Genomic DNA, 27252 nt, shown 5'->3' with positions numbered 1-27252 from the left:
ATAGTTTGAACGTTACCAATTATTTCTAAAAAGTAGAGTGACACAAAATATGAACTAATAATATGAACTAATCAGATAAGGCAGAGCTCCTCTCGTTTTTTTCTTCTTTAAGATTTTATTTTTTAGAGCAGTTTTAGGTTCATGGTAAAATTGAGAGGAAGGTACAGAGATTTCTCATATGCCCACCCACATACATGCACAGTCTCCCCCATTATCAACATCCCCCAGCAGAGTACATTTGTTACAACTGATGAGCCTACACTGACACATCATAATCATCCAAAGCTCACAGTTTACACGGGGTTCATTCTTTTTTTGTTCTTTAAAGTCTTTTTAAATTTATTTTTGAGAGAGAGAGAGAGAGAGAGAGAGAGAGAGAGCGCATGAGTAGGGGAGAGGCAGAGAGAGGGATACACAGAATCTGAAGCAGGCTCCAGGCTCTGAGCTGTCAGCACAGAGCCCAAAGTGGGGCTGGAAACCATGAACCATGAGATCATGACCTTAGCTGAAGTCAGACACTTAACTGACTGAACCACCCAGGCACCCCTCATTGGCTTCATTCTTAATGTTGTATATCCTATGGGTTTAGACAAATGTATTATGACAGGCACTCAGTCATAATAGCTTTTATGTGTACATATATTTTATGTCTATTATAAACTATTAATAATACTAAAAATTTTATTTCTTTTAAAAATATTCTTGTTGAATATTAACTTTCACTCAAGTATATAATTGAGGGGTGCCTGGGTGTCTCAGTCAGTTGAGTCTCCCACTCTTGATTTTGGCTCAGATCATGATCTCACAGTTCGTGGATTCCAGCCCCCCACTGGGCTTTGCTCTAACAGAGTGGAGCCTGCTTGGGATTCTCTCTTTCTCTCTCTCTCTCTGCTTCCCCTCCCCACCCCCGTTTGTGTGCACATACGCACACACACTCTCTCTCTTTCAAAATGAATAAACGCTTTTAAAAAAGAATATAATAATTGAAATATCACTTTCATATTCAATAAAATATTTGATCCTTTTAACACATTGTTGGAAAGATAGGAAGGACATTGTCTTTGACCAAGAAAGAATTTTTTGTTAATAAATGTGAGGATACTGATTTCAAGTCTTAGACCTCCAAACCACATTGCCTCCCCAGAAGGGCCATTAACTACAAAGGCTTTACTTCTCTTGAGTGGTCAGTTTATTTGAAATAAAACCAACATCACCATATTTGCATGCCATAGGGTCACCATATTTCCTTTTAGAATTTCTTCTCAGTTCATCAGTTAATCTGGGGTCACAGGATATTACCTTCCTAAAGCTTTTAGATCATACCTATTAGATATATCATTAGATATCATTTTTTAGAAAAAAATTTAAGTTCTCTGAATAAGAAATGTATTTGGATGCAAAACTGTATGAAAGTGAAGTTTATTTGTTTTGTTTGTTTTAAAATGTGTACTTTTTATTCCCAACTATCAAAAGCCAAAGATGTTTGGTATTTTTTCTTTCTCCTATCTCTGCCATAAATGCCACTTTCCTATATGAGAAGAGGAAGAGAATATATTTAGAAGTGTCTCTGTGTATCCTTTGTTTTATATTCAAGTTGCCTTGAGAACTCATCTATTAGGTCTGCTATTAGAATCACAAGTCTGAAAAGACACAATTGTGTTCAATATTAGGATTAACCTTGCACTAATACTAGGCTGGAAATCAAAAATGTTCTCTAGTAATCATATAGTTTTTTAATTTCATCACTTTTGCAAAACCCCTTTCTACCTTGTGATTCCAAATGTGAAAGGTCAAGATGGGCCATATCCTCCCACCAGTGATGATGCTTTTGCTACATCTTCATTGAGTACTTCGAACCTTTAGCAAACATTTGACAGATTAAAACACAAGATTTTTCCTTTGATCTTTCATACAAGTTCAAGCCAATGTGAGCTCTGACTTTGTTCAGAGTTATTTCCTCACTTTATTCAAAACTCTTCAATGATTCACGTATCCCACAAAACAAACTCAGAATTCCTTAGTCTCACATGTGAAGTTTTGATTATCAGTACAGAAACTGCTTTCTCATTTTTATTTCCAACCACAAGAGCCCTATTCATTGGGCACACTGAATCGCGCTCCATTTTCCAAACATACTTTCCACTTTGCTATCTTTGAGCCTTTGTTTGTGTCATTCCTTCTATGAGGGATGGAATTCCCTCCCTCTTCTCTTCCAGTTATTATCCTACCTTGACCTTGCTTGGAATGCTACCATGGATCTTGAAGTGTGTGTTGATGTTTGAGAATTTGGGAAATATGTCACTTGGAGAAAGTCTGAGTTTTTGACTTGTATTGCCGGCTGGCAACAAGGGTGCATTTCCTAACTCGCCAACAAGATAGTTTAGACTGAATTTTTTTTCATTTTAAAAATGACACAGTTTCATCTGAAAGAAGGGCTCAATAGAAGTGGAAAATAATGGGGAAATATTGTTTTATTTTAAGCATAATTTGTCACTCTCACATCATCCCATCTTTAATACTTTGCTGGATTGATTAGCAGGTGAAATCACAAATTTGTTGAAACATTCCACTTTCCTTCTGGAAAATCCAGTTCTGTGAGTAGTTTCAGCAAGTATTTACAATTCCCACTGGAACGTGGAGACAATCCTTCTTTAATGTTGCCACTCATCATCATCAACTTCATATTTATGAACAACATTTTTACCATGGATATCATTTCATTTTCATTTTAATGAAATTAAAATGAACTTTACAATTTAATTTTAATTCAACAAATTGAACTTTACAAATAAAGTGTGCATTAAAAATGAGCCATCTAATGAACTGAATAGAAGACCAGATGCCTGGAGGCCCTTAAGTCACCAGAGTATTGGAATCAAGATGCATTTCATGGGGCACATATTTACCACATGTTACTGTAAAGTCCATTGAGTATTGAAAGGGACAAATTTTGTCTGGTTTTACTTAGTGCTCATATCACACTGATTGATGATCTAAAAACAAAAGATACATGGTGAAAGTTTAAGTGGGAAAAACATAACACTACAGCAGCCCAAAAGTTCTTACCAGTTGGGTCACTACTGATGCTTCTTTAGTCTTCAACACTTGAAAATACTCATCAGTATCAGTTGGTATTTTACATTGTTCTAAGTACCACACTAATGGCCACATAATTCTATTATGACATAGGATACTGTAGTATTAAAGATATAAGTTAGAGGTTTATCATTTATTCCTGGTTAGCTTTGGACTTGGTTTACTAATACCAAATTATTATTATAAATTCTGTTGACTTTATGAATGGTTTAACAACCATTCATTTTGTAGAATAATCAATCAGGTGTTTAGGGCTATAAAGTATAAATAAATTTCCAAATGATGTACAGAGTGAGCTAGATTTGTAACAAACAAAAATGCCTTCTAACACATGATTGTTCTATTTATGTAGTACATTTGTAAGTGTCATTTATTAGGGTGAAAGCAGTTTATTATGGTTTACAAATCTTCAGAAACCATGAATGGTATGAGTGTTGACATGCGAAAGCTTGGATGCATTCTAGCATTGTGTATATTTAAGTGTGATTACTATTTAACCGCACTGTAAAAATAATGCAAATGCCTTGTAATCTCCTTTCCCCTTTTTGCTTAAAATATTTCATATTTCAAAGCCTACCTTTTTAATTCTTAACTACTAGCACATACTTGTTTCAACAAGGCCTAGCATATTCTTGCAATTTAACAATTAAACTTTCAGTGGTGTCAGCCTTTTGTCTTATTGCTTTTTTTGTCCTATTCATTACATTTTTTGTTTGTTTTATAGAGCATTTTTGTAACTGTGTGCTTTTTAATAACTTTTTTAACAGTAATATACAAAACCTTTAATAAGTGATAAGGTAAGAGCCTTAACCAGTCACTCTGTATTCATTAACTAGTCCCCAGAAGCCATAGCCATTCCAATCATTGCCATTAAAAGCCAATATAGTTGACCAGGTATGTTCTGGTTGCATATCATCTATATCACCCATGTTCTGAAGTGGATGCTCTATTTGTATTTGGGTGTCTAGAAACAGAATGACAATAGAATAAGTCCCCTAATGTCTCTCAAAGAATATAAACTTTTTTTTTTTTTTGGAACCAAAGTGTAAAGGAATCACTTGGTGATTTATTGTCTACTTCTCATTCATTTATTAATTCAGATGGATTTTCAGGCTCAACTGCATTATAAAGATAGCATGTATAATTTGGAAGACATCATTTTCCATTTTCCATCAGCTTGTGCCCTGTTTATAGTCTTCCATTGTCTGGCCTATGAAAGTACTGTCATATGATGACTCAGACTACGTGGATGGAACTGGAGGGTATTATGCTAAGTGAAATTAGTCAGAGAAAGACAAAAATCATATGACTTCCCTCATATGAGGACTTTAAGAGAAAAAACAGACTAACATAAGGGAAGGGAAACAAAAATAGTATAAAAACAGGGAAGGGGACAAAACATAAGAGACTCATAAACACGGAGAACAAACTGAGGGTCGCTGGAGGGGTTGTGGTAGGGGAATGGGCTAAATGGGTAGGGGGCACTAAGGAATCTACTCCTGAAATCATTGTTGCACTATATGCTAACTAACTTGGATGTAAATTAAAAAAAAAAAAGAGTCAGAAAATCAGGGTCCCAGACCCAGCTTAGCTACTAACAAACATTGCATTCTCAAGATTAATCATATCTTTTGGACCTCTGTTTCCTTTCTTGCAAAACCTAGGATTTCAAATTACCTATCTGTAAATATTCAAGTGACTTTAATTCTTTGATTGAAAATATGTTTGAAATAAAGGCAGATATTTCTAGAGGTGACATACAGACTTTGTTCCATTATGAAAAAAGAAGCATTCATTTTTAATGCTAGTTTAGTCATGTGCTGAAATCTCAGGACTTCAATTGACTTCAAGCTCATATTCATCAAATCCTGTGCTCACTGGATAAGCCTTACCTTTTCCTTGCTGTTTAGCTATTAACTTTCTGTTCTACCAGACAGTAAAAGGCAGTGGAATAATCCAAGACACACTGAACAGTTGTAAAGAATTTCTCTTCATTTCTCTCAGTAGAATTTTAACTTCATTTTTCATTTGATCATTTACCTTGTGTTGATTTGAAGTTTTTCCCACCACTGAAAATATAATCATCTAAGTATATATATATATATATATATATATATATATATATTATTAATAATTTTCCAAGAGACATTCCTGAGGAAACAAATATTTGAAAATAATTTAGTATATTATACTAAATTAATTACATGAAAATAATCCTACAAATTACTTAAGTTTTACCTGATCATTTGTTTGCATCTGGTCATTTGTGTAGGCTAGAAAGGTGTTACTGAGCACTTTGGGGCAGAGTTCTCAAACTCAATTTTGAAAACTAGACTTATTTGGAGAACCTTGAAAAAATACCAATAGCTGGGCTCTACCTCATAACACTTGGTTAAGAATTTCTTCCTTTTTTTAAATTAAATTTTTTTTTACATTTATTTATTTTTGAGAGACACAGGGAGACAAAGTGAGAGTGGGGGAGGGGCAGAGAGTGAGGGAGACACAGGATCGGAGGCAGGCTCCAGTCTCTGAGCTGTCAGTACAGCCCCACGTGGGGCTCGAACCCACAGACCGTGAGATCATGCCCTGAGCCGAAGTCTGACGCTCAACCGATTGAGCCACCCAGGCACCCCATCTTCCTTTTTTCTTTCTTTTTTCTATTTGAGAGAAAGTGAGAGAGCACAGAGGAGAGGGGAAGAGGTAGAGAAAGAAAGAATCTTAAAGCAGACTCCAAACGGGGTTTGATCCCATGACCCTGGGATCAAGATCTGAGCCAAAATCAAGAATGAGATGTTCGAGGACACCTGGGTGGCTCACTTGGTTGAACGTCTGATTTCGGCTCAGGTCATAATCTCCCGGTTTGTGGGTTCCAGCCCTGTGGTACGCTCTGTGCTGACAGCTCAGAGCCTTGAGTCTGCTTCAGATTCTGTGTCTCCCTCTCTCTGCCCCTCCCCTGCTCCTGCTCTGTCTCTCAATAATAAATTAAAAAAAATTTTTTATAAGAATGAGATGTTCAACTGACTGAGCCACCCAGTGGTCCCCAGAAATTCCTGAAACATTACATTAGGGATAACAATGTATATGTAAAATAAAAATGCCATTTATTTGAACTACTACATGATAGAGACATTAAAGCAGTCATTCCCAAACCATACTGCATATTAGAATCATCTGGGACATCTTTAGAAACTGTTGATACCTGCATTGCTTCCCACATATTCTGATTTAATAAGTTTGAGGTTCAGCATTGGCACTGGGTTTTTAAAACTAATACTACTGTGAAACAAAGTCCAGAAACCACCGCATTGAGAGAATGCTTTTTTTAAATATCAATATGTTTTGCTATTTTATAATAATTACATATTAAAAGTGTGAAAGTATAAAACATAAACTATTCAGATGGGCATCTTGGTGGCTCAGTCGGTTGAGTGTCTGACTTCAGCTTAGGTCGTGATCTCACTGTTCACGAGTTTGAGCCCCACATAGGCTCGCTGCTGTCAGCGCAGAGCCCACTTGGGATCCTCTGTCTCCCTCTCTCTGCCCCTCCCCTTCTTGTGCTCTCTCAAAAATGAATAAACATTAAATAAATATTAAAAAATAAACATAAAACAGAACTATTCAGAGATCTCTGAAAAGAAGCAGAAATAGAAGATATTCAGAATGGAGTATTCCAGGTTTAGGAGACTCAAGTATTGCTCCAGATATGGTGCACAAAATACCATTTCTCCATAAATCTATTTTTTCAATATATATGGCATTGTGTTTTGTGTGTGTGTGTGTGTGTGTGTGTTTTACTTTTTCAACACATTTGTGATGTAAATTATTCATAAAATTGGAAATATTGGGAGCTGTCAATGTTAAAAACAGACATACTGCCTAATTTTTATTGCCAATTCATCTGGATTATTATTTTCACTTGCTTGATTTGAAATTTTAAGGATAGATTCAGATTAGCTAATGCCAATGGATGTTCCTTTTCAAAAAATGTGTTGGCTTATTTTTTTTAACAATTCCAATGCTATTCAGTAATGGACAAAACAGATTCTTTTCATTGGTCCTCTCCTTTGGTAATTTTCAATAGGTAGATAGCATAAAGTTTTGCTATGTATTTTTGGAATTGTTTTGGAAGATTATCTGCACTTTGGGAGGTTTTATTTTATTGTTTTGATTTATTTTGTTTAGGAGAATCTATATTGGGCATGCAAAAAAATGTAGTTATTTGTGTGAACTACATTCTTCTTGGTGAAACTAGATCTCTATTATTGACATTAAAACTAAATCTTTCCAGTGATTAAGCAGGGTGGATGAAATTGGGAAAGCAGCGATCATTAGATAATCATTGAAGATTGCCTGTAATATTGCTTGGGCAAAGAGACACTTCAGTGTCACTTGGCAGTGGGCATGGCTGAGAATATATATCAAAAAAGCATAGGCATGTCATCAGTAAAACAGACACTAAGGAGGGTGTGGATCTTTAATACCATTGATGCTTTGAAAATAACAATTTTTTCCTAATATTAGTAAGAACCTAAATGCCATCTCTGATGTCTTAGGAGGCTGTAATGATTTATTTTTGGTATGTTCTATAGACTAGAAAGCAGAGTAAGAGTTATAAATTTATAAACTGAAGGAAGATGGCAGCCTCTGTAAGAGCTTGGTACCTTGTCCCTTACCACTCCCCACTGCTCACCTAATCATGGCTGATTATTAGGGCCTGAAGGAAATATCATATATGAGATTCGCTGCAGATAGCTGAGACCTTTAAAATAAATCTTGGTAGATAGCACATAGAAAAGCCCCAAGTACTTTAAAAGTCTTATACTGCCAATGGAATCTGAAACAAAGTTCATGAATAGAAGCATTATACTAATATTATGTGGGAGGAAGGGAGTGATTTGATCTGTGTGACAATGTATTTGGAGCATGGATGAGGTGCTACTCTTGTGGATTTGTGGTGACTAGCTCTTAGTAGAAATGGAAACATTGGAGGAGAATTATATTTGTCGGCTGAGAATAACCTATACATTTGTACCTGAGAGTAGAGTAGCCTCAACACAACTTCCTAAACTAATGACCTTAAATCTCTGAAGAAGAAACTCTCATTCTAGTTTCTACCATTTCTCCATCCAATGCTAGCCACAAGACACCAATAAGTTTACCTCCATGTTGAGAGGTTTCCAACATACTAACATGAGTTTGCAGAGAAATTTATGGTCCATGGAAGCTCTTAGTTCATTTGTCCTGCTATGAAGTATTTCACTGATTGAAATATAATGGTATACCACAATTTATCCTTTTTGTGTGTGCACTTAGTTTTTTGGTTTTTTTGTTTTGTTTTGTTTTTTGGCTATTACAAAGAATGCTGCTATTAATGTCCTCATATAGGTCTCCTTGTGTTTCTGTGAAAGAGTTTCTTTCAGGCAAATTATTAGAAATGGAATGGCTGGAATATATATTATGCATATATTAATCTATACTAGATATTTATAAATTGTATTTCAAAGTGGTGCTACCAATTTTAACTTCAACTAGCAGTTTATGAGAGTTTACATTGTTTCATATCCTTTCTGCTATTTTATTGCCAGACTTTTCAATGTTTGCCCCTATATGGCTGTGGTTTTAATTTTTGTTTCTTTGATTACTAGATTAGATAGTTGAGCTTTCTTTGTGTGTCATAATTTTTATTGCTTCTTATTTGTCTTTCCATCCTCCCAAAGGTTTATATATATATTTCCCTGACAATATTCCTGTGTATGTAACCTAAAATAAACAGAAAATCATATAGGCTTCATGTGATTGTGCCTTCTAATTGCCTTTAAAATCCCACTGTTCCCTACTTCTTTAGTAACAGAACCTTATATCTCTAAGTCTCCTTTATAAACTGAATGTAGCCATGAGTTCTGATCAGTGAAATATAAGCTGACATGTTAAATGGAACTTCCATAATGTTTACTTAAACAGTAAGGGCTTTTCTCTTAGTTTCTAGTCAATATGCAATAACTAGTAACAGACTAGCTTTCCAAACATAGACAACTAGAAAATTGAATTAAATAACGAAGCATCTGTTTGTAGACATTAGATAAGAGGCACCATAGAATTATAACCCCAGAATGAATGAAAAGAAGGAAAGTCCAACAATTGTCTCAGCTTTCTATCTGAGAGTACTATCTAGATATTAGTGCGGAAAGGAAAAATTCAGAGATCAGCTATCTCACTGAGTTGAGAAAATAGAAATTGTTGGTATCTGAAATTTGTAGAGCAAAATTCTAGAGAGGAGTGAAATATAAAAAAAAAATAACTTCAGAAACCTGCATGGAGTTTTCTTTGAGTCATTGGCTGAATATTAAATTTCATAGGGTGATACACCACAACACCAGGCAAAAAACAATTACTGGGGATTGTAAAGGGAACAACTTAGAAATAAAAGGCTATTTAGCAATTGAAAGCTGCAGACTTCCAATACATAAGAAAATTGATAAATCTAAAAACCATTACATGAAAAAGAAATCAGATACAAAATAATACATACTGTATGATTTCATTTGTATGAAATTCTAGAATAGTCAATACTATCCTATACGAATAAAAATCAGATCAGCATTTGTTTTGAACTGGGCTTCAAGTAGCTAAGTAGTGTGGCATGAGAGAACTCTTTGGAGTGATGGAAATGTTTGAAATTTTGTAGTAGTGCTCATACAGATAAATTCATTGACCTGAAAACTTAAAATAGGTGCATTTTATTTTATGAAATTTATACCTTAATAAGGTTGATTTCATAAAAGAAAAAAGTTACATTTTCATCTCCTTTTTCAACTTGTTTCTTGGAATGATAATCTGATAACTGGAGCTTTAGCAGCTACACTGGACAAGGACAAGATCTGTCTTCTAGGGGATACTAGAGAAACGCATGAAAGACTTCCAGTCTCTGAAATGATACATACTCATGATAGGTATACATGAGTCATGTATATCTAGATGAGATATACACATCTAGACAGAGAGATCACTGGACTTTTCATCTCCCATTTCTTTTACATGGGAGAAAAACAAACATCTACTGTTTTAAGCTATTATTTTTCTGTACTATATTCCTTGAAGCTAAGCCTGACTGTAAATAATACATACTGCTTATGGGCAGAAAGAGTATTTGACTTAAGAAAATTAAACCCATGTTTTAATTTACTACCTACAATGCTAGAATCTAAATGAGCAAAACTTATAGACCTCAGTGAAGAAAAACAGTGCAATAGTGCAAGCAGTCTACACCCAGAGTAGTCCCATTTTGGAGCTGAAGAAAGATTTTGTTAACATAGAAGGACTCAGAATGGATGTCACCTCTGTCCCCTACATGAGGAAAATCATTAGGAAACTATTCTAATTAAACTAAATCAGGAAAAATTTCCAATATAGAAAAGACAAAGATCATATTAAGTAATGATGAACAATAAAACTAGAAAAAAATGATAGATTGATGTATATGAATGTAATCATAATAGTACAACTGAGGATTTGTAAAATGTGTTAAAGATCTCACACATGCGCGCGCGCGCACACACACACACACACACACACACTAAAGTAAGGGAAGAAACACTAACTTAGACTAAAAGTCCTAAAGTTTTTGCAATTAAACATCATTGGGAAAATCAAAGCCATATAAAAGTTTCATCTCAATGGTGAAAAGAGAAGAAAGTAAGTAAATCAGCCTCATAAAGAAGGATATTCTTCACATGTAATGGTATAAAAATACAGACTTAATATTCCTTTAAAGATAGAATGATAAATAGTAGTCAAATAGAGGTACATGATGGAACTTATAAATTAGTGAGGATGTAATTAAAAAGAAACTTGCTCTGGGGCACCTGGGTGGCGCAGTCGGTTAAGCGTCCGACTTCAGCCAGGTCACGATCTCGCGGTCCGTGAGTTCGAGCCCCGCGTCAGGCTCTGGGCTGATGGCTCAGAGCCTGGAGCCTGTTTCCGATTCTGTGTCTCCCTCTCTCTCTGCCCTCCCCCGTTCATGCTCTGTCTCTCTCTGTCCCAAAAATAAAATAAACGTTGAAAAAAAAAATTTAAAAAGAAACTTGCTCAATCAAATATATTTTTTTAAAAATCTAATTAAAAATTTGTAGTAGAAGATATTGAGCTAATGGGAAAATTATAATGAATATGAATGAGTTCATTTTCTTAACAAAAAGCAAATACTTCAAAATATCTAGCTAGGGTTTGTAAAAGAAAGGTGGCCAAATTGTAGTCTTTATAGATGGGATATGCACAGCTAGAAAGAGAGATCACTTAATTGTACATTGATTAGGCTGTTTCTATGAATTTCTGAATTAATCCTTAAGACTAAAATATCCTCACTTTTCATTTTGAATTTAAAATTCTACTTGCTTATCTTCATTCTTATATATCCTCCTCAGACTACTATTTTATATGTCTATTTTAATATTTCTCTATTGTGGTTAAGAGACACAGATTGTAACCTCCTGTCTACAGATTGTAACCTCCTGAAAGAAGGCATTATATATTATAATAACTCAATAAATATTCTATTATTAAGAAAGCTTATCTCTGTCCTTATTATAAACCCTTTGTGTAATTGCTTTTGTCATATTTCCATCATTCAGAGGGCTTAACATCATGTTTTGCTAAAAAGAATGTGACCTCAGAGATTGTTGAATAAAATAGAACTTAATATATAGAACATTTTCACCTATAGAAAAGTGTGTTGAGAAACATAAACTAGAAAATGAGATAACAAAAGGGTCAACAAAAATAGCATGCATATAAAGTTCTAAACCTCACCTTCTTATTTCATAGGCAGGTCTTTTTGTTTGTTTGTTTAAACATTTTTTTTTTTGTTTTTAAGTAATCTCTACACCAAAGTGGGGCTCAAAATCACAACCCTGAGATCAAGAGTCACAGGCTCCACTGATTGAGCCAATCGGGTGCCCCAGCTCTTTTGTTTTTAATTAACATATGTTCTCTCTTATTTGGCCACATATTTAGCAAAATTAACTCTCTTTTTCCAGCTCACAGTAGATTTGGAGCAGCATAGTACAAACGTGCTAATGGATGAGAGATTTTAAAAGTAGTTACCAGGTACACATGCAGTGAAAAAAAACTGTTCATTGCATAAATGTGAGAGAAAAGAAAAAGAAAATTATACAAAACAGATTTAAGAATCATAGAGGCAAAATGTCTTAGAAGTCTAATAGTCCCTTTGGACATCTTTCCATTGAAGTACAAACAATAAGAACATATTTTTAATGATGACATTGATACTTTGAAGTGTACAAAGTGTTCCACAATCCATTTGTTGTAGAGAGCATGTAATGCATGCAGTTTTTAAATGTTTCTATTAAATACAAAAAGGAAGAAAGTTGATTGATTATATTATTCACCTAGATGAACACCTCATTCTATAGCAAAACCCAAATGGTGCTTCATTTTATTTTATGTTCTTTTAAATATGGATGATTTGTATTTATTTCCTCTCATTCTTTGAACATCACTGAAAAATAGGTAAAGAAATGATTTCTATTGCATAGGTGATGATATATGTTTGCAAACAACATAGATTCCCACACAACTAATTTGGATAATAATCTTGAAAAAAATATAACTCTAAATATTTTGCCCTCATCCATCAAAGAGTTTTGATCTATTTTTCACATACTTGTAGTTAAGAAAGTTGAGGCTTTGCAACTTCATGAGAACCCTCATGTTACCCTGACTGCTTTGAACATTATCAAGAACCATTTTTTTGTGAGGGAGAAGCAAATGGCACAATGTTACCAGCCCTGGACCAAGATCATGAATTCTTAAACCACTTAACAAAAAATTGCAATGTCAATGTCAACCCAGCCCATCTCAAATATCTCCTCCCAGCCACTTCAATATAAAATTGATCATCACTGATCATCAGCAGCACCTCAAAAATTCATTGGCATGTTTACTTTTATTTTTAAATTATGTTTTATTTAATTTACTCTGTTGTTACAGGTGCACAATTATGAATCACTGGAATTCACAACTCAGTTGAGTGTGATGTGGAGAACAAAGGCAAGAGAAAAATATATATATATTTCCTTACAATCTATTGCCCACTGGTAAGTCCTTGAGACGCTGGTAAGTGCCTAGTCCTTCCTCTAGGAACTCAACTGCCTCCATGTTAATAGTTTGCTAAGGGCAAAGGCAATTTCAGCATTAGCCCGGCCTCCAGAATCCTGTAAGTCTCCTTTAACATATAAAAGTTCCCTCGGAAACTTCCTTTATCTCTACTCCCCAAGCTATGTTAGCCATCATCTTCCAAACATATGGTCCACTGATATATATCTGAAGGGTCTCATGACTGAAGTTTTACTAGACGGTAGTAAATGACCTTATCCTAACAACAGCTAGCCCCTCAAGGTCCCGGAAACCTTGCTTCCAAATTCCATAGAGACTTATGCTATCCCTAACTCCCTCCCAACTTGAAAGTATATAATAAGTCACTCCTCACACAACCCCAGGGCAGCTCTCTGTGCCTATGGGTCCTGTCCCTATGCTTTAATAAAATCACCCTTTTTGCATGGAAGATGCCTCAAGAATTATTTCTTAAACATTGGCTCTGAACCCCAACATTTTTCACATCAAGTGCAGCAGTTCTTCCAGAGAATATGCTTTATTTGAGCTGTAATACAGGCTAGGACATCCTTAAACCTCCCTGTAGGACTAAAGAGAAATAATGGAGTAGTGAATAGAGGTAAAGAATATACCCAAGTGGGCAGATACAGCTTATGTCTTGCAAAGGTTGAATGGTCTGGACTTTGTTCAATACCCCCCATGTATTACTCCCCCATGTAATGGTATTCTCAAAACAGGTTCTTCAAACGTCAGAGACGGAGAGGTGGACCAATAGCCTAGAGCATGGAAAAGCATGTAAGACATTTGTAAGACCGCCTGAAATATATGTTGATTGCATTTACTGATGTATTTATAAAACTTAGTGTTTTTTTCCCCACATGGTACATTGTTTAGTGAATCTGTCTGCAAAAATAGAAATGTCTTCACCTGCTAATCTCCAAAGTAAATATGATCAAATTAAAGCTCAAAAGATGCCTTCGTGGATACTACATAACAGCAGAGTTGGTTTAGATATTTATTTAAATGGCCATTGCCAAAAGGTGAAAAGTAACACTGAAACTATTCTCATTAGATTGAAAGTTATCAAGACCCACTGAAGAATTATTTCTCTTAAAATGTGTTTGCTCCTTTCTTCTTAATGCCTTCTGGAATGGTGCAAAATACAAACTAGATCTCAGAAAGATTTTTGTGTAGGTGGATTAATTTGATTGCATAATAATTTCCTGATGTGATGGCTTACTCTTGTGGTCATTACATAAATACTGTTTGAGAGTGATGAGTGAGGACTTACTGGGGTCATATTTGATCCTACCCAAAGTGGAAGCAAACATTGGGCCTTCTGTTTCCAACTCGGTAAAAATGTTGGAAGTTTTTTTTTCACAAAGCGTCACACATGGATAAAGTAGAGTAGAGGTAAAAGTAATTTTCTAAATAAGGATATGATCCAAGTGCCCACATCAGAAACTTCAGGACTGACTAAGGACTAGTCAATCTTGGCAAAATTTTGCAAGTGACTCAGATGCACTGCCATGATTGAGGACTACTCTGGGATGAAGTCTGGTCAAGATTAAAGTGGAAAGGAACATAATACTTAATGAGAGTTGAATGGGTTATTTCACTCATTCATGTTTGCTCTACAACATATCTAAAATGTGTACTATCAAAGGAGCATGGGGTCCACTAATATTAGGTGAAGCAAGAATATTCTTCCACAGAGGCATAGAATGGTTCTTTTTCTTTTTCTTTTTTTTTTTTTCAACGTTTATTTATTTTTGGGACAGAGAGAGACAGAGCATGAACGGGGGAGGGGCAGAGAGAGAGGGAGACACAGAATCAGAAACAGGCTCCAGGCTCTGAGCCATCAGCCCAGAGCCCGACGTGGGGCTCGAACTCACGACCGCGAGATCGTGACCTGGCTGAAGTCGGACGCTTAACCGACTGCGCCACCCAGGCGCCCCGAATGGTTCTTTTTCTATTTCCTTCCTGTTCATATTTATGTCTAGCTCTGAGCATTTACTTCTAAATTTTAATTATCATTGGTCAGTCTGATAAAGGTTATAGAATTCTCCTGAAGAAAATGTATTAAAATGTTCCCTAGTAAACTGTCACCCAATGTTGTATGGTTTGGGATGCTCTATTTACATTATGAAAGCAATAAATTAAAAAAAAACAGCAACAATGACAAAAATATAGAATTGGAATTTGGAATAAAGCCTTACTACAGCACTTAGAGACTTGCTATATAAATCATTTTCCACTTGTTTTTAGTGAAATCACAAGTGTTCAGATCCAGTATCATTGGTTAATTGTAGCACACATGTTCAAGATGCTAATTATGTTTGCATTTATAATAATGCTTCTTAATAGCATGGAATTACTCAGAAGAAATAAACTGATCACACAGGAATACAGTTGCTTCCTTAAACATCTTTCAAATGAGATTTTTTAAGATCATACTGTACAGCAATTATTTAGTAGTAATACTCACATGTACACATCATTTTATTAGTAGATCATATTTGGAGCATAAAAATAGTTAAAAAATTATGTTCTCATTTTTTATGTGAAATAATAATCTAAATAGTCTCTAATAGTACAATACCATATATCTTCCTAATACATTCCAGTTTATTTTTCAGGTAAATTTACATGCAGTCGTGAGAACAGGAGAGCATGAAAACTTATTTTCCCTGTTCTCATGAGTTTCTCTGCTCAGAATATGCAGGTCATGATTGTGTAGGTTTCAGTCATCAAATTTTTCTCAGGACAGGGCTCCACAAAGATTTCTATTTTGCTGTGAATAAAGCTAATTGTTTTTATGTTTTAGTTACTTGAATTATGTGTAGACAGCTGTCATAAAAAATCAAGTAAACACTTAAAAGTGTTAAGGTAACATAAATCCAAGATTACTATTCAAAGTCATAATACAAGTGTTCCTGATGTGTTTGGTCAAGGGAAGTCTCAAATGTGTGTTTAATAAAGCCTATTTGGCCTTCATTCATGATTTGAACTTGAAGTAACAATTAAGGATTGATACAAACCTTCAAAAACAATGCAATTTAAGAAGATAATGTAATTCTTAACCTTTTTCAGCATTTGAAAATAAATAGTAGTTACAGATTTTTAATTGCAACAAGTGCTAGTAAAACCTGGAACAGTGTTAGTTTCTTATACTATAAGCCTAGTTTAAATTAAATGGTACTGGAGGGTATCACAAATAATTGACCTTCAGGGCAAAACAAACAAGCCATTTCCTTTTGATGATAATATTGTAATAATAAAGACAAAATTTCCATGTTAACTCTTCAAAGAAAACCTGTCTTATTATTTCACAGAATTATAGAGACAGAAAAATAATTTTTCCTCTACCCTTCTAGGTTTTTGGCTGAAACCTCCATGTAATAAAAGACGGATTAACTGGAAAAAAACAAACGGAAATTTAGTAACATGTATACTTCCTGTCAGGGAGGAAGACCTTCCTCTGCCCTTTGGTCCTTCTAGCTGGACTTAGAATCAAATTGACATAAGACAGGTTAATAGGAGAAAATCAAATTTAATAGGTATACATACCTGGAATCCACACAGATGTGAAATTAACAGTGAGGCAGCATGAACCTTATATGATCCAAGGAAAGGGATAGGGGCCTACACAAAAGGGAGAAAACTCATTAGCAAGAAAGTGAAAGGAGATGTTCAGGGAAAAAAGATTGCTCTATTATTCAGATGAGTTCCTTCAGTACAGGGGGCCTGTTAATATTTCTCTTCCTGTTGCAGGCTCTCCTTTCCAATGTAAATTTAGGCAGTTATGGGGGTGGGAGAGCACCTTTCCTGCATCTGCTGAGTTTTTATTACATTTTTTTTTTTTAAAGAGAGAGTTGGGGGAGGAGCAGAGACAGAGAGAATCTTTTTTTTTTTTAAGTTTATTTATTTTGAGAGAGAGAAGACTGAGAGCATGGGGGAGGAGCAGTGAGAAAGGGAGAGAGAGAGAGAGAGAGAGAATCCCAAGCAGTCCGCATTGTCAGTGCAGAGCCTGACATGGGGCTCCATCTCACAAACTTTCAGCTCTTGACCTGAGCCAAAAGTCAAGAGTCAGATGCTTAACTGACTGAGACCCCCCAAGAGCCCTGGTTTTCATTACTTTAAATTTGAAATAATCTTTATGCTAAAGTGGCACATTTTTGGGGTGTCTTCTCCTGCATCCCTTTATTGCTGTATATATGGGAGATACCCAGAGAAGCTGAGTAACTCTTCAAAATGTACCAAGCCACCACCTTAAATACTATCTCTAGCTAAAGCCAAAAATTAGATTTTGGGGGATGGGAAGCCAGTTTTGGGACATTTTCAGGCAAAGCACAGTAAACCAGCGTATGACTGTTAAGAAGATTTAGTTTCTACCTTCTCCAATGATAACATTTTCTGGAGATTTAGTCATCCTCTTCTTCCTGGTACAGGGAGAGAGACACTCTCAGAAATGGAGATTTCCCTTCTAAATGTAAATGTCTCTTACAAAAGGGTAATGCAGAGGCCACTTTGAGGCAAACTGGCTTGAGTGATGGAATGTGGAAAGGGCCCACAGGGACCACCTGGCTGAATACAGACAGGCCCAACAGGTGACCCACCTCAAAATATCCATAAGCCTTAAATACCCAATGGGCTACTTATAACTAGCCACAGTTACCAAAAAAGGGAACATTCTAGAGGTGGCTAGCTCCTCATCTTTCCCCTTTAAATGAAGCCCCCATCCACTACCTCCTTGCAGACAGCCTTTCCTTTGCAGTCCTGCCTGCTCCTCCGTTGTGATGTATTCAATAAACTTCTCCTTAGTTCTCCTTAGTCCTTCTCCTTAGTTCTGCCTCAGGGGAATCCTTTCACTACCTGCAGCACCAGCTCCCACAAGACCATCACCCCACATTTAGGGATCCCCATCCAATTGGACAGATCCTCTATTTAGACATCACAGGTAACTTCTGCTTAGTTCTCAGAGCTTCTCCCTATGTCTGCTCTTTCTTATAAATAATTTGCCTAAAACAATCCTTCTGTCAAAGAGGCCTACTTTGGGATGACAAATTGTTTTCCTTAAGAAGAGCTTTCATTCTTGGAGGTACTGGTGTCCTATTATTTTTAGTCATCTTAATTACATTAAAATGATCCTTCCTGCCTATGTCATTTAGTAAATAATAACCTGACAGAGTATAAATTTATGGTGGAAGTCACTTTCAGGCAAACAGGGTTGAGCAATGGAATGTAGACAGGGCCATGGTGACCATCTGGCTGAATACAGACAGGTCCACCGGGCGACCCACCTCAGCATATCCATTGGCCCTAAATGACCAATGGGGTACTTACAACCAGGCACAGTTAGCAAAAAAGGGAAAATTCCATAGGTCACCATACTTCTTCATCTTCCCTCCTTAAAAGGAGCCCCTTCTAATCGCCTTCTTACAGACAGCCCCTCCTCTGCTGTCCTGTCTGCTGCTCCCTTGGTGTGTATTCCGTAAACCTCTATCTCCTTTGTTCTGCCCCAGGTGAATTCTTTCACCACCCATGCTACCAACTTCCACTGGATCATCGCCCCACATTTGGTGGCCCCCATCTGATCCAGATATACCCCATTTAGGTACTACATTTATGAAACTGTTAAATTGAAAGAACTCTCATCTCAGCATTTGTAAATGATGTTCCTTAAATTTGTTTATATTTCAAAGCATAATGGAACATATATTTTCAATTTCATGGTTACATAACTATCATGTGTACACACATGGAAACATGTGTGACACTAAAGACACTAAAACTTATAGTCACATATGATTAAGAAATGAATTATCTTGAATTATCTGATAATTCCATTACTTTAATATATATACATATATATATATATATATTTTTTTTTTTAACGCTTATTTACGTTTTGAGAGACAGAGACAGAGTGTGAGTAGGGTAGGGGCAGATAGAGAGGGAGACACAGAATCCAAAGTGGGCCCCAGGCTCTGAGCTGTCAGCACAGAGCCCGATGCGGGGCTCAAACTCATGAACCTTGAGATCATGACCTGAGCTGAAGTTGGATGCTTAACCAACTGAGCCACCCAGGCACCCCAAATAATTCCATTACTTTAGATGGTCCTTTTAAAAGTTTGGTCATATAATTTTCCATAGTTTTTTCTAACTATGTACTACAATAAAATTATATATAGATTATGACAGTTGCTGGAGGAGTAAGTGAAGTCGAGAAGGTTTTTGAGATTGAATAAATAATAGCACAGTTGGTGGAATAGCTCCGTGCAGAAAAAAATGGACAATGTTGATAAGAATTGCTACAGAGATACTGAAATGGCTTCAAAGCACAAAGTTGAACAAAAACCCAAATGGCTTCCCTAATATTTCAGCGAAACTCAATTTTAAAGTAACCTTTTTCCTCCTTCCATAAACCTCCCCTACCTTTTGTTTCAGGAACCGGATACCACCCTATCACATGAGGAAGGAAGCCGGCAGCACATACACAATTCCTGTCAAAACTGGTTAGATCCCGTATTTCTCTGTAAACCCCCCAGCCCCTTTCTCAGGGTGGACTTGCAGTTTTTTGAAGCCTTATTCACTGCAGCCTCCTTTGCCAAGCAATTCCTGTCAAAACTGGTTTGATCCTGTATTTCCCTATAAAACCCCCAGCCTCTTTCTCAGGGTGCGCTTGCGGTGTTTTGAATGAAGCCTTATTGACTGCAGCCTCTTTTGCCAAGCAAAGTAATAAATTATCTTCCTTTTTTATATCCAGACTCTGTCTTTGCATTACATATTTCGGCTCCAGAGCACAGAGCTTGGTTTTCAACAAAAGTATCTCGAATATGTAATAGCAGAGAGGATCAGGTATCCAAGGGCAAAACATGGACACATTAACTACACTTTGAAGAAGGAAGGCAAAATTGGGGGGTACAGAATATTAGATGGGTGGATGTGCTTATAGAAGTTTATGGAAGCCCTTTTCTGATTGTTTCGGATTGCACAGTAGTTTAGGAAGCAAGATCATAAGCAAATACTGAATGAGGGGGAGAACATGCTGAAATTGTAATGAGAAAAGTCTGTGATATTGAAAAGAGCTGGAGAAGAATAGACTAAGATAATAATAATTTCTGGGCAGCTCTACGAGCTCATTTGAGGTTTGTGGCCATGAAGTGAAAAGCAGCATGGGTTGTGTCATTTTCTGTAGTCTTGGTCACTTTGTGGGTGGGGAACAGGTGAAAAGAGAAATTCAGTTGGTCGTGTGTTTACTCATCAAGTATATGAAGCAAGGAAGGGGCGAGGAAGGTGAGAACTTATGAAATGATTGTAATGATTGATTATGGACGTTAAATTGGGTAAGGGGGAAGCAGAGACGGTGCAAAAGTCTGCTTGGACTCTTCCTGACTTGATCTAGACCACTTTAAAAAGAAAACTCCTAGATGAAGCATCAGTGCTTCCAGAGTAGGTCTAAACCAATCCTGGTGCAAATGAGGTCTCTCAGAGAAGTGCTTTCCTTGCCACAGGCTCTAAATTACCCTGTCAAGGCCCCGTGGAAAATAGTTCAAATGACCCCTGGAAATCAAATAGTTGCTTCACTTCCTTACTGTTTATCAATTCAGTGACAGGAACATTATGGATACTCAAGCGTATCCCAAAAGAAAGGAATTTTCTCTATATCCAACAAAATCAGAGAAGTGTTGGGATAGATACACAGGTCTATTAGCGTGAGTAATTCCAGACTTCATCCTCAAAATGTATGGGTAGTTTATCCCTCACTTCTACAGTAAACCTATGGCCCAGTTGGTCTGGGAATTTTCCCAGTGTACACCTATTATCCCGTCATCCTCAGGTTAAAGCTTCCCTTTGCTCTAAGTGTTGCAGTTCAAATAATGAATATATCTAATCAGTCGCCAAGATTTGGCAATGAGGGCCAATTTAACACTAATATTTCCTACAATTTCTATCACTTGAAACTAGATAAAAACCCCGAGTACAGGTTTAATTTATATGTAAAACTAAAATAAAAGTAACATAGCGATAAATCTGTGGCACTTATTTATGCTCTTCCCATAAGCACAGCTACTAGCTATATATGCCCTTTAAAAATTTAACAAAAACAAAATTGAATGTTTAAAATATTCAATATAGGAAATGTATTGCCTTTACCATAAAAAGTTATCATGGCTGCGTTTTATTTTCATATGAAACTAATACTAGGCTACTGGATTTGGATGTAATGAAAAAATATTTTAACACATTTAAATGGAAAAATGTCTTGACTGTTAAAATTTTTATATCAAAAGATCATAAGACTTTTGCAAGAAATAAAGCATTTCTCAATAAAGTGCTTTGTTTTGTTTTGTTTTAATATGTGATACCCAGTAAGCTCCACTTAAAAAATACAAAAATGAGTAAAAATAATAACACATAAGTACCTTCATTCTTAACATGACAGATAAATATGATTCCCTTTGCTTGGCTCAGTTTTCCCTCAAATCCATTCAAGTACATGAATCACAGATGTTCCCATGGCAAGTCCTTAGAGATGTGAACACAGGGTATAAACAAATATTTAAAAATAACTTGAGTAACAGACAGAAAAAATTAAACGTGAAAAATGTTAATACAGTTTTAAGATTAGCAACAACCCTTGGGGAAGTAGGGTGAGCATCTTATTGAAATCATAGAGTGTAGGAGGGTGCAAGTTCATAGTATGTCATTTCTGAATGTGGGAGAAGAGAAGCTATGAGGACCTCACTTGGCAGATGACAAACGTCCTCTAGGCTTTTCTAGGTGAAAGCCTGCCAAACATGAAATTTCTACATAAAACTGTCAACTGATCTGTGGCACCATTGTATTGCTACAGATTTCAGGAGAGATAGCCAAAAGAATGAAGCTAAAACAGATGCAAAAAGATTAAAACCAGTTTTGAGTGTTTGGGAGCAAAGGAGGACAGGAATCTACAAATAGAATTTAAAATATATTGAGGAAGAGGATACAAAACTTATATTGGAAGTAATAATTACTTGACTCCAAGTGACATAACAAAATTCAGCTCTACTTGCTATCCTTTATTCATGAAAATTTAAAAATTATTAGAGCTGAAGGGGATACTGGTTAAGTCAGCAAAGAGGTAGAACTATTCCACCTTTCAGTAACTCCAGCAACTTCTGGGTGATGAGGCGTGTGATAAGACCAGTCAGTTTCATAAGCATGAACCCATTGCTGGGCTTTTTTTGTTATGCAATTTTCTCGATCAGGAACAGTGCTATGGAGACTTCCATAAGAGTGATTAAGGTGCTCTGTGAGTCTATAGATGCCTGTGCTTACACAAGTATTATAGGCAAGGAAGGTAAATCCAATCCATAATGTAATTAACTAGGTAGCTAGATGGCCACTCTGAGGAATGGTGCCATAAGAGAGGTTCCATGTGGGTCCCTGCTATTAATAGGTTAGGCATTGAGCAGCAATATTAGTCAGGTCAGACTTGATAAGGAGAATCACACATTGTTGAACCTACTCTTAGCCTTTACTCCTATCTCCATGGCTATTTTTCCTTCCATGGACTCGTTAGCCAAGAACTGGAAAGAAAGTGACACATCCACAGAGTCTGTTAGTTTGTTAGAATTAAGTCTGTCGGTTAGAATTAAGATTCGCCTCTGTTGTGGATCCTTTTGAATGATATTCACATTAGACACAACTATATTCATAATCTGTACTCATTTTTCAAAGTCCATCCACATACCTCTTACCCAGAGTTCTTTGAAACGAGTCTTCCAATCCTATTCCTTCTGAGTCACCACCCATCCATCCAAGCCATTAACAATTGGTAATAGATCTTTGTAGATCCATATTTCTGATCATCTCTCACTCCAGATAAAGTGGACAACCAAATGTTCTGCTTGAGGTTATGCCCATTTGGTAAGATTTTCTTTTACCACTGTCTCTTAGGGTTACCTTTGAGTGGAGCTGTACTGCTATGACTTTCCCCTTTTAGGTTATAATAGCATATTGCACAGACTTAGTTGTTCACTGGACTCAAGATATTGTTTTTGTTTTCTTCAGTTAAACAGTTGTAAGGAACACAGCAATGGATCATAGGTACAGTCTGAAAGACAGAAGGTGATATAAGATGAATCAGTGTCAAAAGAATCTGAGTCTTCTGATACAACTTATACTTTTTGGACCTGATTGAGCTCAGTCTCCAATATACCATTTCCACTTGATGATGGATTGCTACTACATACACCCCAACTATAGCTAAGTGGGGCAGATGACAGTTAGTAACAGTAATCTCAGATCCCATGCAGAGCTGAGTCTTTTCCAAGTCCCAATAGCAAGCCAGAAACTGTTCCCCAAAATAAGGTTAGTTAACTGCAGTGAAATGTACTGAATTGCTCCAAAATTCTAGAGGTTTGTGCTGTGATTCTCCTTTTGGTGATGACAGAGATTTCATTCAGCATACCCATTGCTATGAACATTCTGAGTATTGTTGGATTGGCAAGATCAAAAATCCAAGTATTAGAGCAACTTTTTCTAAAGCCTCAACTTCCTGCAAAGCTTTCTTTTGTTCTACTCCTCTGTGGAAACTGGTAGTCTTACAGAGGAGTCTTGATTCATTGAAGTAGCAGTGTTGAATGTGGCAAATGTATGTTTCCTCCCAAATCCAGAAAAGCATATCAAGTACCATAACACTTTTTTTCAAGGTAGATTGTGTGAAGTACACCAATTTGGTTTTCACTTTGGAGGGATATTTCAACATATTCAAGACATATACCCTCCCCCCCCAACACTAGAAATATTATTGAGCTGGAGAGCCCCTAAACTTTGGTGCAGTTTGTTTCCCACTGTTTAGTTTGGATATGTTTTATTACGGCATTTAAAGTACTTGCGCTTCTTATTCATAGTATCCAACCAACATAATGAAGTTAATAAAAAGGCCTAATGTAAAATTTTGTGGACTGTCAAAGATTCAGAGCTAGTGTGTGGTACGACCTAAAAGATCTGGGTATTTGCTTTTTCTTAGTTCACTGTCACTCTATTGTGGCTTCAGGTCCCTTTGGAGAAGGCCTGGAATGTTTACTATATGTACTTGCAATGATAGTGCAGGGTTTTTCCTCAAAGGAACTCAACTTCTTCTTCATTCAAAAAGCTCTGGGTCCAAAAATTTATATGGCTGTGAGTCTCCATTGTTAAGCTCAAGTCACATTCTTGGCCACCTGATACAGAGTGGTTTTTTTTTTATTTTTTTTCTATTATACAGATCATACAATGCTCTAGTTGAATGACCATTTATGTTGTTTCTAAGGACACCAGGAACAATTTGCCACTGTCAGAAATCCCTGAAAACCAAGAAATTCTTATTACTGATATATCCTTTTGGTTCTTTATGGTAAATATGTTAACCTCATCTTTGGCAATTAATTGTTGTCATTTGCTATCATACTCTTGGTCCCCACTAACAACCACTAGTGGTTTGTTAGTAAATGTTTAACAACTACTTTGCTAGCACAAGAAGGAAAGGAAGGAAGGGAGAGAGGAAGGAAGGAAGGTTATGGGAGAAAGAAAGGAAGGAACCTGTCTGTGGCATTTGCTGGTTTTGGGGGTGTAAATAATACCACTACGGCTGACTTCAAGTTACCAATGTGATATCACTGAACATAAAGTTGGGAAGAGATATAGTATATAGTATTTCCTCCACATACACATACTAATCATAATCTCATGGGCTTTTCCAATTTTGATATAAATTACTGAGGAATAAGGAAACGATGAAGAATAAAGAATCAATACATCATTTGGCACAATGAATCAAAAATTTTTTATAATCAGTTTTAATGCTAACTCCATGTGGGTGCTTGCATTTTAGAAATATATGTAATGATAAGATTAGTGAACCAATTTTAACATTCATATGGAGCCCTCTTAATATTGAGAGAAGTTATCAGAGTGAAAATTTTATGTGAGCAATTTTGCTAAATAAAATAAATATAAGTCATTTATACAACTCTTTTTAAAATTGAAGTAAAGCCAGGTCCATACTGATTTTGAAACTCCAAATGACAATGCTTACAATGACTTTAAACTTCAATACCAGACATTACTATCCTATCTGATTTTTCTGAAATTTTAGACAGAACTATTATACACTGGAATACTGCTTGCTTAATGGGATCTTCTTGTATTGTCTACCTACAATCCTCCAAATTTATCTTTGTGATTCTAGATGTTATGATTTTTAAATATAGATTACTTACTAGTCTGCTATGATGTTGTTACATAATGGATTATTCACTTCCCTCCCCAGTAAAACAAGTAAATTAAACAACTGGTAATTTCCACCTGCGAGGTTGGTGTGAAGCACATCTCTTTAACTTTCTTAGGTTACTACACATATTTTTCTTCCCTATTTTTGTGTTGACACATCCAAATATTTGGTTACTATCTATTTTACCTTCTTATAAAATTAAGTAGTCTTTGTCTTTTGGACTAAACCATTTCAATGTAATACTACAGGATGTAAAAGGTTATAAAATAGGGAGACTGCCAGTCCATGTGAACATTCAGTGGGGTGGTACAATAATCTGAATGATATAGGAAAGTATTTAGGACAAAAGAGAATTAACACATGGGTGAGTAGCTTAGGCAAGGTCATTCAGGTAGAGTATTTTGACACTCATAGATTATTTTCAGTATTCTGAATTTCAGTTTACAAGGATCTACTATTTTAGGGCCCTGCCTATTGTGCCCATATTATTTCTGGCTGTCCTTAATCCATCAAACTCCTATCAGATTACTTCTGACACTTATTGCTTCTGACACAAAATTCAATTATAAATCTTCTGTGTTAGGTAGAATCTCCCAGTCTTTCCTTTGGAATTAATAAGTTTCTGGCCTCTGACACCATCCATCTTCCAAATCATGATATTGCTTCACTTTTTTGCTTAAAATTTCACAACTTCTAGTTGGATCTGTGCAGCTCTTTTCCAGAGAAATTTTTTGATGGAACAAATTGCACTTCTGTATTGTGCTATTTAATTGTGTCATATATGTTTTATGCTGCTTTTAAATACTTAATGTTGTTATTTTTAAAAGTAATGTGTGAAAGGCAGGAATGATGGTGCAGTACTGCTGACAGTGAACCTTCCCAATTTCTTCTTAAAAAGAGATAGGCCAACTAGGAGCAAAGAAATAACATCTATCACAAAAGTTGCTGACAAGATATTTCTATGAGCCTCAGAGTGAGCAAGCAAGGCCAACCCAATGTAGTATGAAAACCTGCATAGGAAAAGAAGCTGTGTGGGAAAAGCAGAAGAAAGACAAAGAGGGCTTCTAACAGATTTAAGATCTAGGAACCAGAAATTCCCAACAAGCCCTCATTTCTATAAGAAGGCTTCCTCACTCTGAGTGAGTCAACTGACAAATTCGGGAGGGGCTCCAAAGGCTCCACCTTGTAAGCAAATGAGACGATGAGAACATGCTGGCTCTCCCAGGCCCAGAGGGGCCCCCAAAATACTCAGTGACTGGAAACAGCACTATGAGGAAATACTGCTGAAAACAGAATTTACATTTATTTGACCAGGAACTCTGAGGTGAAGAAGGATGACATTTCAGATACAAGTGGGAGAGGGGTCCTGACAAGAATATATCTCGAGAAATTTTGGGGAGAGGGACTGATGTCAGCAAGATGGCAGAAAAGGAAATCCTGGCCCTTGCCCCCCACTAAAGAAACAATGATATAACAGCCATATATGGACCAGAATACCTTTACAAAAATCCTAGAATCCAGTTAAGAAGTTGCAGTACCCTAGAAGAGCACAGGACTGAGAACAGCTGCATTGAAATAAATAAGAAGAGCAATTGACCTTTACCTGTGGTTCCCTCTCCTCCAAGTTGGCAAAGTTAAACATCAAGAAAAATCCCATTTGCCAATGACTTCTCCTGAAAGCGAAAGAGACAGTGAAGGGTGCATCCAACATAGCCTTTTGGAATGCTGCCTGAGAAATTTTCTCCTGTCTTGCTTCACCCAGAGTG

The 27252-nt window shown here is 36.3% G+C and overlaps 1 long non-coding RNA gene across 4 annotated transcripts in view; it reads right to left on the bottom strand.

Annotated features, from left to right (window-relative positions):
- LOC123608660 overlaps positions 1 to 27252 on the bottom strand; it is a 501461-nt gene that overhangs the window by 25189 nt on the left and 449020 nt on the right. For all 4 annotated transcript variants that reach the window (XR_006717368.1, XR_006717366.1, XR_006717367.1 and 1 more), the window contains exon 5: positions 16795 to 16869. This is a non-coding gene — a long non-coding RNA (uncharacterized LOC123608660). The remainder of the gene's footprint in view (positions 1 to 16794; positions 16870 to 27252) is intronic.

This window comes from Leopardus geoffroyi, chromosome B2, assembly GCF_018350155.1.
Source record: "Leopardus geoffroyi isolate Oge1 chromosome B2, O.geoffroyi_Oge1_pat1.0, whole genome shotgun sequence".
NCBI lineage: Eukaryota > Metazoa > Chordata > Mammalia > Carnivora > Felidae > Leopardus > Leopardus geoffroyi.
This window is presented reverse-complemented; position numbering and strand designations above follow the sequence as displayed.